The 14,937-nt window shown below is 35.1% G+C and overlaps 1 protein-coding gene and 1 long non-coding RNA gene across 3 annotated transcripts in view; one reads left to right on the top strand and one right to left on the bottom strand.

Annotated features, from left to right (window-relative positions):
- The window catches only part of WIPF1 (WAS/WASL interacting protein family member 1), a 164,133-nt gene that overhangs the window by 101,470 nt on the left and 47,726 nt on the right, over nucleotides 1–14,937 (bottom strand). For both annotated transcript variants that reach the window (XM_031960431.1, XM_031960432.1), the window contains exon 2: nucleotides 1,863–1,965. The gene's annotated coding sequence lies outside the window, so the exon portion shown is untranslated. The remainder of the gene's footprint in view (nucleotides 1–1,862; nucleotides 1,966–14,937) is intronic.
- The window catches only part of LOC116422441, a 33,646-nt gene that overhangs the window by 7,967 nt on the left and 10,742 nt on the right, over nucleotides 1–14,937 (top strand). The gene's annotated exons all lie outside the window — the stretch shown is intronic.

Here is a 14,937-nt window from a genome sequence, read left to right as displayed (position 1 = left end):
AGAGCTTATGATAATCATTCCAATCTGCCTAACAAAATAGTAGCATAATATAATTAGAAATAGGAATCCCCAATATTTTACTAAGGAGATTCTTTGCATTTCCACAAAACTTTTAAATTATTGGAGTTGGAAAACACTTGGCACTCATGTCCTTGAGAGAATGGTCACTGTTGGGGCATATATATGTGTGTATATGTATACATATATATGTGTTTGTGTGTATGTATGCACATATACATATAGAGACAGCAGCGACCCAAAGGACTTTTCAGAGTTCCTTGTTGGGAATCCAAGCAAACCATAAGAACGTGTAAATGTGTATGTATGTGTGTATGTGAGAGAGAAAGAGAGACAGAGACAGAGAGACAAAGACAGAGAGAGAGAGAAAGAGAGAGACACACAGAGAAGGCAATGATATCCTGCTTTTAGGTTTTGAAGCCTACTGATATAGCCCAATTTATTTCATGTAGATTGCTAATTTATAACACAATTCAAAGGGAAGATGATCTTAATGGAAATTAATGATTTTTTTAAAAACTCATGCACATCATGTACAAGATATTTACAAAAGAAATCTGGGGAGGCACACCCTTGGCTCTCAGTAACTTCAAAATGAGGGTCAAATGGAAGCCTGAATAATTGTTACTCCACTTACCCTGGGGGAAATTTTGGAGCATTATGTCATGCTAGAGGTTCTTCTACATTTCTGCAGACTCCACACACAACATTTTTGAGCCTCAGAGAAACTGTAGGGAAGTTGACAAGATCAAGAGCTTGTCCTATTGTTGAAAAACAGGGTTTACTGGCTAGATTTCTTTTTTAAGGACCAGGTCTTAAATCAAAACTGATCTGATTCTATTTGGCCACCAATAGATCCTAGGCCAAGCTCCGTTTTGCCATTGAATGGGTTCTGATAGACTCAAATTGAGTGTAAATAGCAGTTATTTCTGTTTCGGTCAGAAATCCTGAGCATCTTCTCTTTCCAGATTCATTCCTTGGTTTATTTATTTATTTAGTCTCTCCTTATTTATTTATTTTTTTTTTTGGTCTAGGTGAAAAAGGCCTCAATTGCTACCTAGCCTTAATCACTGAATGGGTGTGGTCTGTCAAACAGAGATCTTAGCTTAAAAAGGCAAGGTCTCCCATTTCATCCAGGGCCATCTCCAGTTTTCCTGATCTATATCTGGCCACTAGACCCAGATGGCTCTGGAGGAGAAAGTGAGGCAGGTGATTTTGCCCAGTCCTCTGTCACTTAAATCCAATTTATTTTCATATCATGACATTATCTCCCTGCTATTATGGTCCTCCTCGAGAACAAAGAACAAACAATAATAATAGCAACTTTTAAAAAGCAAAGCAAAAACCAAGACATCTACAGCAAGGAATTCTGCAAATCTGAGGCCCCTTGGCACAAGGTGGTCACAGAGCATGAGGAAAATAAGGGGCCTTTGTGGTGAAGCAGATAAAACACTCATAACCTGATGTCAGGAAGATCTGAAATCAAGTCTGACCTCATAACTTGGGTTATATGACCTTAAGCAAGTCATTTAACCTCTGACTGCCTCAATTTCTTCATCTATAAAATAGGGATAATGATAGTAAAGTTGTGAGACTCAAATCAGCCTCCCAGAGTTATAAGCATCAAATAAAATAATATTCGTAAAATACTCTATAAATCTTAAAGCACCATATAAATATTAGTTATTATTATTAATACATTCTTTTCATATATCTACTTCAGTCAAAAGGATGAAAGAAAAGTGGGATAGTAAATTCTAATTTTATGTGGTAGGGAAACAGAATGTCATAGAAGAATGAAACTTAGATTTTGAGTCAGAAAGTCTGTATTTGAATAGATTTACCTATTTGACTTTAGACAGGTCCCTGTACCTCTTCAAGCCAGTTTTCTTATAAATAAAACTGGATTCTGTGATCTGTTAAGTCTCCTTTTGGTTCTTGAAATCCCTGAAAGAACAAAGAAAGTGTCACTCAGACATTCAACAAACATTAATGAGAGGCTTGCAAAGAAGTTTGTTTCAGAAGGTTCATGAGAATTTATAGACATCAATATTTTATAAAGAAAGCTGAATAACCATTCATCTGACATGTTTTAGAGGGATTTCCTCCTCTAGGTAGTTTGGGCTAGATAATAATCATGAGATAGCAGATGAGTTAATCAACAAGCCTTTATTAGGAGTTGGCTGTGTATCAGACTTGGACTAAATACTGAGGACATAAAAAAAAGCAAAACACGGTTTCTGCTGGGAAGTGGGGAGAGAATGAGAGTGAGGGAGGTTACATTATAATGGACTAAGATAACATATAAATAAACAAACTGGTAAATACAAGATATATTTATGGTAGATGTTAGTGCCCTCAACAGGAAGGAAAATCTAGAAATGGGGAAAGTTTGGGCAAAAACTCTCACCATGCACAGATGCTAAGCTTCTAGAAGTGCCCACATGCTCATTTCTAGAAATACTCATGAGCAGAAAACCTGTCCTGTGGACAGCGAAATCTTTTCTTCCCTTTACTTGTACTTTAGGTGTCCTGATTAAGCGTATGGATTAAACTGTAACATTACAAGAAAAGTTCAGTAAGAAAGTAGCATCATAGGGCAGGGGGGAAGAAATGTGAGTAGTAAGCAGTAGTGGCTGCAAGAATCTTAGAAATTTGACATACATAGATAGTTTCAATTATTTCATTCCTATATAAGAGTGACTGAGGGGATAAATATTCATCCCTTACCTATTATATTAATAAAATTTGCCTTTCTCTTCTAAGTGGAGTAGTAGATAGACTGTCAGATCCAAAGTCAAGAAAATCTGAGTTCAAATCTGGCTGTGTAACCCTGGGCAAGTCACTTAACCCTGTTTAACTCCGTTCCTATAAAATGGCAATAATAATAGCACCTACCTCACAGGGTTGTGAGAATCAAAGGAAATAATATTTGTAAAGCACCTAGCCCAATGACTGGCACATAATAAGGGCTATATAAATGTTTATTGTTGTTATTGGTGGTGTTGTAATTGGCATAGTGTTGTACTGGAACCGTTACAGTCAGATATAAACACATCTTTTTATCTGAAAAAAATAGCTGACATTTATATAACTCTTTAAGGTTTTTCTCACTTGCTTTTCACAACAATCCTAGAAAATTTCCTCTATAGGCATTATTATCCCCATTTTACAGATGAGGAAAATGAGGTTCAAAGAAAAGTCATGACTTGCTTATGATTACCTGGAGAGGAAGACTGAGGACTATACTGACCCCAAGTTTAGTTTTCTTTTCAAAATACAATGCTACTTCTCTGTTGGTTAGTTTTCTTTTGATGCAACCCATTTATTGGAGGGCAATGAGTGAAAAGGCATTAATAGGGATATGTCTCACTAAAATCAAGGCACGCCAGTTATCCTACTTGTCCTTGAATTGTGTCTTTAGATATACAGATGATGAAAAATAGGATAGCTGAATTAAATGCTTTTTTCAGGAAGCAAGACTCTCTTTCAAGATTCTACTACTGGTTAAGTAATCATTGAGGGAAAATTCAAGTTGTAGTTTTTGTCAGCTAGTCTGTTATTTGGCTCTTTTTTGCTCAACCCATTCAGCTAACTCTACACTGCATCCAATTTGCCTCTGGAAATAAGTTAGGAAGCTTTTTGAAAGAGAATTAAATAAAGCCTTTTACTAACAAGGGTATTATTTAACTAAATTATTACTGCACAACTCTAAATATTACCCTAATGGTTCTGAAAGAGTTAACAAGATCCCCAGTGTCTAATTTACTACCACAGACTAATTTATACCCATGGAGGACCTGGGCAACTATATATCTCTGTACCTAATATTATAAATGTTCTGATAAAATCTGACTCATTGGTTGTTTTTCTTTGGGGGGGGAGGGGCGGTTACTTTAATTTATTTATTCTGATGCAACTGCGTAGTAACATCTGTGGTAGTCTGGTACTTTGACACCACTTGACAACCTTCAAGGTTGTAAGGGATCATGTCTGGGACAGATATGTGATATGTTGGATAGAAGGCTGAGCTGAAAGTAAGGAAGATTCATGTTCCTGAATTCAAATATTGCCTCAGACATTTATCAGCTGGGTGAAAAGTCACTTAATCCCATTTGCCTCAATTTCATCTGAAAAATGAATTGGAGAAGGAAAAGGCAAACTATGGCAAACCACTCCAGTATCTTTGCCAATAAAACTCCCAAATGGGTCACAAAGAGTCAGACAGGACTGAAAACAACTGAACAAGAAAGAATGCCAAGACAAGTTGATGACAATTACTATCCTGAATGCCACCTACTTTTCTTGGCTTTGGGGAAGTTACTACTTATGCTATAAGACTGAACTGAATTGCCAGTTTTGAGTTTTTGAGATGAAAAAATTTCAACTAAAAAGTGAACCAGTGGAGAACACAATTTGTGTGAAAATATCATTAAATATGAAGTATTACACAGGTTTTACTTTGCAAATGAAATTCATTTTAACCCAGATTCATGAGCAAGTATAATGTTGTGTAATGTGTAGTGGAATGAGCACTGATTTAAAATCCTGTTTCTAGTACTTTCTTATATGCATGATCTTGAGCATCTGCCTGGGTCTCATATGATCATTTGTAAATTGTGAGGTTTAGCTTAGATGATCTCTAAAAATCACTTTCAAAACTCTAGGTGGATTCTATGAATTCCTATAATTCAAATTAAACCTGTGCTTCCATGAGATCAACAATTAAATAGAGTACATTGCACCAAAACAGGTATAATCCTAGGAATTGTTACCATAGTCTGGGGTTTTTAACCAGTAGTCAGTCTGTGAATTTTTAAAACTTAGTATTTTGATAACTATTTTAATATGTTTCTTTTTTAATCCTATGCACTTTATGTACTTAAACACATTATTCTGTGCTCATAGACTTCACTCAACTTCCAAAGAAGATCATGACACAAAGAAGACTAAGAAACCTTGTTTTAGATCCATTTGGGGTTGGTTTAATGGATGCCTTTGCATTGTGTCCTTTCCTCATGCTTCAGTTGACTACATTAATTTGTAACTTGAGGGAATTATGATTATTCCTGCCCTCACAATACATCTTAAAAACTCTATTGCCCTGTTAAGTTAAATTGCTCACAGGGCTCCTTTTGCTAAGATGCTAAAGGCTGTACTTTGCCTTTTGTCAGCTCTTATATCAACAAATGAGAAATACAGCTTTGGTCTCAGGAACGTAAGTCTAGAGAGTATTTCTGAGGTTATTCTCCTGCTGACATCACAACATGATGAACTATAGTGGCAAAAAGGGAGCAAAGAAACCCACTAGGCCTTAGGATATCCATGATTCCAGATTTAAAAAAATATCTTGCAAGTAAAAAATATACTGTTTATAAATAGGACATTGTGCATTGTAGAGCATTAGATATTGCTTTGGAACAGAAAATGTTGATTTGTGTTCAAAATAAGGTAGTTTGCTACAATACTTATCTCTTCCTGATAGTACAGCATAGATCTATTTTCAAAGATTCATTTTTCAAAATTAGCACTCTTTCAGAAGTAGTCTCCATTAAATATATGCCTTGTGATGGTGTGGAAGAGAGGGAAACACTCTCTGCTCATTGCCACATCCTCTAGTGCATCTGGTAGGCTATCTGGACTTTTTGCCTTGCCAAAATTCTAAAGTCAACCTCTGTTTGCCAACCTCCTAAATGATAAAGGCTGCCTTTATTGGTTTCAGTTTTCTATTTGGCTACCAACATATATACTATACCAGCATCCTAAAAACAAATACAGGAACCCAAACAGACTGGGAAGTCTTCCAGAAATGAAAGCATCCTATATTCATTCATAGCTGAACTATCGTCCTTATCTCTGCTTAGCTATGCCTGAGGATTACTCCTGAAGAGGCAATACATTAAGAAATGTCTGGGCTAAGTGCCCAAACTGTCTGGGTACCATCACCATTCTACTGGAAATAGACAGACACTTTGCCTGAGAATTGTGGAAAGTCCATACAAAAGTGTTCTGTTTGATAGGCATTGCCTACTGAAGCAATTTTTTATATCTTGGAAAGCTGGGAAGCTGGGAATGCTGTTTTATGGGATGGGTAGCCTAAAAGGTGGGAAGAATCACTAGTTCTTCTACCTGGTTTTCTAGTCTAGACTCATTCAATGATTTTACTAACCTACTTCATTTCTGAACTTGTGACTTACCAAAACTCCAGAAGCATAGCCCAGGGTTCCCAAAATCCAAAAATAGTCACATAAGTTCACATGGATATTAAAAGCATAACAATTGGGGAATGGCTGAATCAACTGTATATCAATATAATGGAATGGAAATGTTGAGTAGTATGGTGGATAGAATGCTGGATTTGGAATCAGATATACTTAGGTCCTAAACCTGCCTTATATAACACGTTAGGTGACCCTGGGCAAATCACTTAACTGCTATTTGTCTCAGTTTTCTCATCTGTAAAATGGAAAGTTCAGACAAGCTAGAATTTCTAAGGTTCTTTTCAAATCCAGATCTATGATCCTATGAATATTATTATGCCCTAAGAAATTAAATGAAAATTTCAGAAGAATTTGGGAAGACTTACATGAACAGATACAGAGCAAAAGAAAAACTAGAAGAACAATTAATATAATGATCATAAAGATGTAAATGAGAACAGTTAAAGATTTTGGAATTCTGGTCAGTGCAGTGACTAACTAGGATTTCAAAAGACTGAGAGAGAAGCATGTGTCCTATTTCTCTGCTGAGAGATGAAGGACTAAAGGTTTAGAATGAGGCATATATTTTTGCATAGTCAATGTGCTGATTTGTTTTCCTTGACTAATTATAAGAAAATACTGTTATGGGAGGGCTGAGGGAGACTTCATGGGAAATTATAGTGATATAAAAAGAAAGAAAAGGGCATCAATAAAACATTTTTAAAGAAGAGAAGAACATTTTTATCTTAGTCACAACCTCCAAGAGCTGTAGCTTCTTTATCTATAAAAATGTGTAAAATGTGGAGAGTTGACTTACAAAGTCACTTTTAGCTCTAGCCCTAGGATCATATATTATCTGATTACTTTGCAAAGACTGGAAATTTCAGAAATGTAAGAATTTGGCCTAAAGCCAAATTATTGACACTATCTATAGAAGGTCTTTTCCTTCAAACATTTAAAGTCCCTTTTGAATTTTAAGTCTCTAATTCATCTTCACAATATTCCAATAAATGGCAAAGGAAAATAACTAGTACACCTTTCTGATGAAACTGAAAAATTAAAGAAAAAATTGAAAACTAACCACTATAAAAGTTTATATCTATCTGATGTCCAAGACATTGATATATTACATAAATATTATATGAATATTATGTATACAAGTAGTATACATATGTTTCTACATATGTATATATGATATAACATAGTATAATAATATTAATATATGACAATAGTAATATAACAAATATAATGTATTATATATATTATATATCATATATTGTATATATTTTCTCATACACATATTTATACTCACCCATACTTCAATAGTTGAGCAGTCAAAAGCAATCAATAACCATATGAAAAATGTTCTAAAACACAATAATAAAAAGAACTGAGGATGAATAATAAAAAGAACTTTACTCTGATGTTTCACTTCACACACGTGTAAAATGGCAAAGATGGAAATTGTTATTACAGGAGGATCTGAAGACATTAATACACTCTTGGTGGAGTTATGAATTGCTCTAATTATTTTGGAACACAATGTGAGAAAACTCACCAAAATATTCATAACTTTGACTCAGTCATTTTCCTACAGGCTGTAAAGGTCAAAGAGAGAAAGAAAGGTCTTGTACTATAAAAATATTCATAATGGAACTTTTTAGAAGCAAAATGGATGCCCAATGACTGGGGAATGGCTGAATAAGTTGTTATATATGAATAAAATGAAATATCACCGTATCATAAATTACAATAAATATGAAGAGTTCAGAAAAACATGAGATGATTGTAATGAACTGATATGGCATGAAGAAAGCTGAAATGAGAAAAATATGCACAATGATTAAGTAATGATATTCATGAAAATAATAGTAGCTGAACTCAGATTATTTATGATGACCAATTTTAGTCTTGGAGAGAACAAATAATGAAACATAGTTCCCTCCTGCCAGTACAGAGGCAGGGAATATAGAAGTTATTATTAAATTAATTAAATTATTAAGTTATATTAAATATTATATACACTGACAGTCAACATCCCTTTGTTGATAATTTTTACTTAACTATTTTCTTTTTTACTAGAGATGGTTTAGGGGAAAAGGAATAGACCTGGAAATAATAATATGAAAAAACAACAGGCACCAATATAACATTTAAAAAAAACTCTAACAGTTCTATTCAAATAAATTATAAAGTACGGGAAGTGTTCACTTAATACAATGACTAATGCAATAAATGTGCTGATTCTCCTGCTGCTCTCCTTGGATGAAAAATAAGCATTACTATAAAGGAAAAGATTTAAAGCAGTTAATCACTTTGACTTAATTTATTTTCTGTTTCTTATTTTGGTCATTCCCCTTGGCAGTAACATAGCTCTTGATGGGAAACAAAGAGGATTTAGTATCTGAGAGCTTAATATCAATCAGAATGATGATTATGACATGTTTCCCAGGCTCACACAAAGCATAATGACTGTTATATGCCCATACTCAGATAATATCATTGCATTAGTCTTCAGGACTCCTAGGTGCCTGTTCTTGTTCAGTCATTTTCAGTCCTGTATGACCCTGTAACCCCATTTAGGGTTTTCTTGACAGAGATACTGGAGTGTGTTGCTATTTCCTTCTCTAGCTCATTTTACAGGTGAGGAAACTGAGGCATACAGGGTTGAATGACTTGCCAAGGGCCACATAGTGAGTAAATGTCTGAGATCACATTTGAACTTAGGAAGATAAACCTTCCTGATCCCAAGTCTGGTACTCTATCCACTGTGCCTCCTAGCTGCTCATAAGTTCCTTATATACCTCTATTTGGAAAGTAACATGGAGTTTGTAGAATGGTAATAAACCTGGTAAAGTTACTTTTTTATACAATATAAATAGGTCTGCCATGTTTTAATGGCAGTCATCCAATTGAAGAGTTTTTGTTATGAATTGTGAGAGATCACCCACTTCTACAAAGCATACATTGGTTGCTGAATAAGTGCTGAGTAAAAAGAAAAGAAGATAGTATAGGGGAAATTATCTTTGGTTCTCTTGTGCTTTGTGAATGTATAACTATAGGTAATGATGCCAGGTCTGTTTAAACCTAAATCATGTATTGTATAGTATTGTATAGCCAAAAGATAAAAATTAAGTGGTATTAATAACAACCCAAAGGCAACCAGAAAAATATGGTGAGTGATACTTTTAATCCTATTGAACTGATTATTTAGACCAGTGGATAGCTTTTATGGTGGAGAATGGATAAGTAATGTCTTTATCATGTATTTGCTGGCCAACTGTGAGTGCTTCTTGGAATTTCTAAAATCTATATGTAGTAAAGAAGAGATATAATAGAACATGGTATATTACAATGCTTCATATTATTGCCTAAATTTCCCTGTTTTACTCCCTCTCTTTTTAAATAGCCACCCCTTGTAACAATTTTTTTTAAAAAAAAGAACAAATAGAAGAGTGAAATGAGCAAAACTGACTTGTATATAAAAATACCATATGATAACAAATGCAATTTTCCACACATGTAGAATCCCACCCCACCCCACCTATCCAAAGGGGTTAGAGGAGATGTCTTCTCAATTTTTTGTTTTGGTTTTGAGCTTTTTCTTTATAGTTCTGCAATATTAATTTTCAATTGTTTCATAAGTGTTCTTTTCATTTACCTTATTGCACTCATTATGTATATTATTTTCCTGATTCTACTTACTTCACTTAGCATCAATTCATGTAGATTTTTCCATTTTTCTCTGTTGTCATCATTTTTTGTCTTTTCTAACAGGCCAGTACAATTCCACTACAGTCATGTATAACATTGTGTTGATCTACTCTTCAGTTGATAGGTCATACTTTTTCTTTCTGTTACCACAAAAAGTGCTCTTATAAATGTTTTGGTGTATTTGGGGTCTTTCTTTTTATCAATGACTTTAGGGTGTATTCCAACCTGTGTAATATAATTCTCATGACTATTACTTCATGAGATCTGGAGTAGGATTATGACTGTATTTTTGCTGAATTTAGCTTTAACTGGCTATACTTCTAGTTGTGTGACAATTATAAACAGAAACTTGGGGGTGGAGATCATGACAATGCAAAGCTGAGACAGTCTAAGAAAGTGGCAAGTTCATTTATGTTATCTTTCCTGAGATAACATGGTGCAAGACTTAGATTGTGGAGAGAACAAAACCCCCTTATTCATAAAACAACAATTTTTCTGTGGACATCTGAAAAAGAGGATTTGATTCCAGCCTATATAAGTAAAATTATGAATGGATGGCTCATCAGTTGGGTAAGCAGCAATTTCTATCCCTGGAGAAAATGGGAGAGAACAAGGCTAGGGGAAAAATTAGGTTTATGTGTTAAACCTCACTTAGTATATTAGGTTTTTGATTTGAAAGATGCCTTAGTCTAATAAAGCCTAATCCTTTTGATTTAATAGATGAAGGAACTGAGACCCTCATAGGATAAGGGATAACAAAGGTAGAAATTGAAAGAACTGAGATTTGAACCCAGGTTCCTTCTATTCCAAATTCATGGTAAGTCTTCTTTCACACTCTATTCTAATCTCTAATTAGGATTTTCAAATGTAGTTTCTACATTTTAGAACTATGACAGCTAAACAGTTTTTAATCATTTAAATTATTTATCCCTCATTGTGCAATACTGTATGCTATTTTGTCATGTATAATTTATGACACTATTTATGTTGATTAAAAATTGATCATGGATACAGACAGCTCTAGAGTCTCAAGGCAGAGATATTTCCATGCCAGATGAATCACTTGTGAATGAAAAATACAGCATCCTACTTTAAAATCTTATTTAAAAAAACTATAATGAGTTATTTATGTTTTCCTCTTCATCTGCCTTCTTGCCCTTCTTCCACATAAATATGGACTCAAGGTTACTGTTCATTTCCTTCCTTTTTCTAGTGAGTCCCTTCTCTCTACTCTGAGGCACTCAGAAAGAATGCTAATTTTACTTTTCTATTTTTAGAGGCAGACCATAAAGGGAGGCATGCATAAGTAAACATTTTAGAGTGATACAGAACAGACCTTCCCATTTCCATCACCTATCCTCTCTCTTTACCTTTCACTGTTTTTGTTCACTCTGCCTCAGTTAGGTCATTTGGCTCTGTCTGACTTTAGTTTTCTGCTGTTCATTTCCTGCCACCTTTCTACCCACTCCACTCCCAAATCTTACTTTGTTCTCTCAAGTTTATAATCCAAGTTGTTCTTTCTTTAAAATACTCTGATCCTACTTTTTTCCATAGCATTTGGAACTTATAAGAAATCACCAAGTGATGGTGAAGGGCATAGCCAAGAAGCCAAGATTTGGAGGGTATATTTCTGGTTCAGCTGCTAACAAGTTGTATGACTTTAAGTAAGCCTTTTCATGACTTTGAACCTTTTTGTATTGATAAAGACAATCCAAAGGAACTGGACGTCATGGTGGTGAATTGTAAAGGGGGGAGCAGAAGGCAGAAGTAAATGTTTTAGAGTAAGACATTACAACTTTCATTACCTACCCTCCAAATTCATCATAAGCTCATTTTATGCCTCATTCCCCCCCCAACCCCCATTTTCTTTGCCTGGTTTAATTATCTAATATTTCTTAATTTTCTCCAGGCTACCCTTGCCTTCATACCCTTGTCCATTCTCAAAGTGGATTGGTCTTTCCTATTAAATTATTTTCAACTGATACATTTATTAAGTGCTTTATGTATTCAAGGCACTGTGCTAGATGCTAAGGATACAAAGAGAACAATAATATAGTTCCTGTCTTCAAAGAGCTTATATTCTATTTCCAACTCTACAGCATTCTATGTATTCTATGGACCTACAACACGATCTCCTATTAATCGTCTTTCTTTAACCAATCATTTTGATTCTCTGCTCTTTTCTTTGGTTCTAAGACATGTGCCAATGAAAGCATCTTTCTATTTGAATTTTTATTTTAAAAGTTTCAGATCTCGCACTAACATCTGTTTAACTCATCACAGAGGAGGCCAACTGAAGAATGGAATGGCAGTCTCTAAGCAAAGTACATTCACCTCATGAATGGAAACTCAAGTCACCCATGGAACCCTGTTCTTTCCATTTCCTCTTTAGTGCAGTGTAGTTTGGCAGCTGCAGATTAGTAAGCAGAGACTGCATTATCTGGAGTAAATGGAGCATATGAGATGGAGAGACTACTTTAGCAGTTGGACTTGGTTTCCCAGATTGACTGTTTCAGTCATGTATGTGTTAAATCAAGCTTTACACATATATCATAGCCATTTGCTCACTCTAATTTACTAAATAATTACTAAATAATTCAAATGAGTTTTGATTGCATTAATTTAAGTACATCTTCCATTCATCCAAATTCCAATGTTTCAGGACTTAGTAGATGGTCTTCGTATGGGAAAAAAATCCAACCACACACATAGACACAAAAACAAAACCCCATCATCTGGTCAGTCTTGGGAAGACAACTTTTTGGAATTTATCTGGGGGAGGGGAGGTTCCCTGCTTGAAGGTCCATCACTGGGCCCCAACTTGAAACCTTTCCAGGCTGGTACAACATGACTGAGTTTGCACTCCACTTATATTGGCAGCTCGGGCAGCTGGGTGGCTCAGTGGATAGAGTGCTGGGCTTTCAGTCAAGAAGATTGACTTCCTTCCATCCTGAATTCAAATCTGGCCTCATACTTTTACTAACTGTGATACTCTGGGCAAGTCACAACTCCATTTGCCTCACTTTCCTCATCTGTAAAGTGCGCAACTTCTGAGCAAGTGAGGAAACTTTGTTTACATCATCTTTCCTCCCAGAGATGACCTTCTTCTGGGTAATACAGGGTAACATGAGGGTGACATAACAGGTTATTGGGATTTTTGCCAAGAAAACCCCAAATAGGGGTCTTCTGTCATAAAGAGTTGGGCAGAACTGAAAACAATTGAACAACAGTAACAAACATCTTGGCTTCCTGAACACAATGCTATTTTTCTGCCTCAATAAGAAATGGAAGACAGACTTTAGTACTGTCTAGGGGCTGTTAATTTTTTTGTGCCGTGGAACCCCCTTATCAGTCCGATGAAGTCTATATATTACTTGTTGGAATGTTTTTAAATGCAAAAAATAAAATATATAGGATTATAAAGGAAACCAATTATATTGAAATAAAGAGGTTTTTCCCATTCAGGTTTATAGACCTCTATCCTAGCTACAGGCTTCTTAGGGGTCTGGGGGCTCAAGATTAAGAACTCCTGGCATAGGCTCACTCTTTCTAATGACCTCCAGATGAGAATTTGATAACTAGAGCATTTGAAATAATAACCAAACTTCATTATACTTTACCAGATATTCTCCCTTTCCCTCTTGAACCCCTATCCCTGCCTTGATACCCACACATTTTGGCCTACACCCAATTGACACTGGGTGACTCTAGAAAGGGCTGACCTACACTGTTAATTTTAGGATATTATTAACTTACTAAAAGATACAAAAAAGAATTGGAAGTGAACATTAGCATGACAATTTGTAAAATGGAAAAGTACACAGGTTCCTCAATTTCTATAATCTGACTGCATATTTGCTACAAGATGCAATGGATAGAAGTCAGGAAGACTCATTTTCTTAAATTCAAATTTGGCTTCAGACACTAATTATGCTATCTTAGGCAAGTTACTTAACCTTATTTGCCTCAGTTTCCTCATCTGTAAAATAAACTGGAGAAGGAAATGACAAACTACTCACAAATCTTTGCCAAGAAAATCCCAAAATTGGGGTCACTAAGTCAGACACGAGTGACATGACTGAACTATAATGACTGCATTATCTGGAGTCATTTTTAAATCTGGCACAGACCTCAGAGGTCATTTCCAATTCCCCTAATTTCAAAGATGAGAAATCTAAACCTTAAAGATGGACAGTGATTCTTCTATTGTTCTTATGAAAAGGGAAGTAGATTGTTATGTGATAACCATTTCTTCAGTAAATTTTTTACCTTCAGTCACAAAGGGCCAAGAATATCTTCTTAATAGCAAAAATTTCAAAAAGCAAATTTTGGAGTTTTCCAGACACTCCCATGTAGGTGAACCCTATATAGTACTGTTTTGAAATGGAGCATTTAAAACTTATCCTATGAAGTCATGTTGGGCAGAACTGAAAACAATTGAACAACAGTAACAAACATCTTGGATTTAATGCATGAGTGTTGATATTAGACTAGATTTAGCTATTTACAGCCTTTTTTATTCTTGGATAATAAGAAAAAAGCTCATCTTGTACAAAGTCTAGATTACTATGTTAAAATGAAATGATACCCTTCAGTGTCAAAATTGAAGTTCCACTAGTCTATGAGACTTAGCATGACTTCTTTCAAAAATTATAACAAAAGGCTAAAGATTATTATTTAGAAACAAGCAGGCTGACCAGGAGATAAAAACTATTCTTTGAACAAGTTCCATTCTGGCTAAGCATTCACAGCCATTTCTAAGCCCTGGGTCTGAATCCTGGCTTTGTATTTACTACCCCTTTGAGTTTAGACAAGTCATTTAACTTCATTGGGCTCACCTTTGGATTAGATGAGAGGATTTTTGCATTAGACCTGGAAGAAAACTTAGAGGACATCTATTCCTTATTTTACTGATGTGAACACTGAGTCCCAGAGCAGTTATGTTACTTGTTCATGGTGGCAGAAGATTCTAACTCAGGCTTCTGTGATGTCTTTCAAGTTCCTG

This window comes from Sarcophilus harrisii, chromosome 3 (assembly GCF_902635505.1).
Source record: "Sarcophilus harrisii chromosome 3, mSarHar1.11, whole genome shotgun sequence".
NCBI lineage: Eukaryota > Metazoa > Chordata > Mammalia > Dasyuromorphia > Dasyuridae > Sarcophilus > Sarcophilus harrisii.
This window is presented reverse-complemented; position numbering and strand designations above follow the sequence as displayed.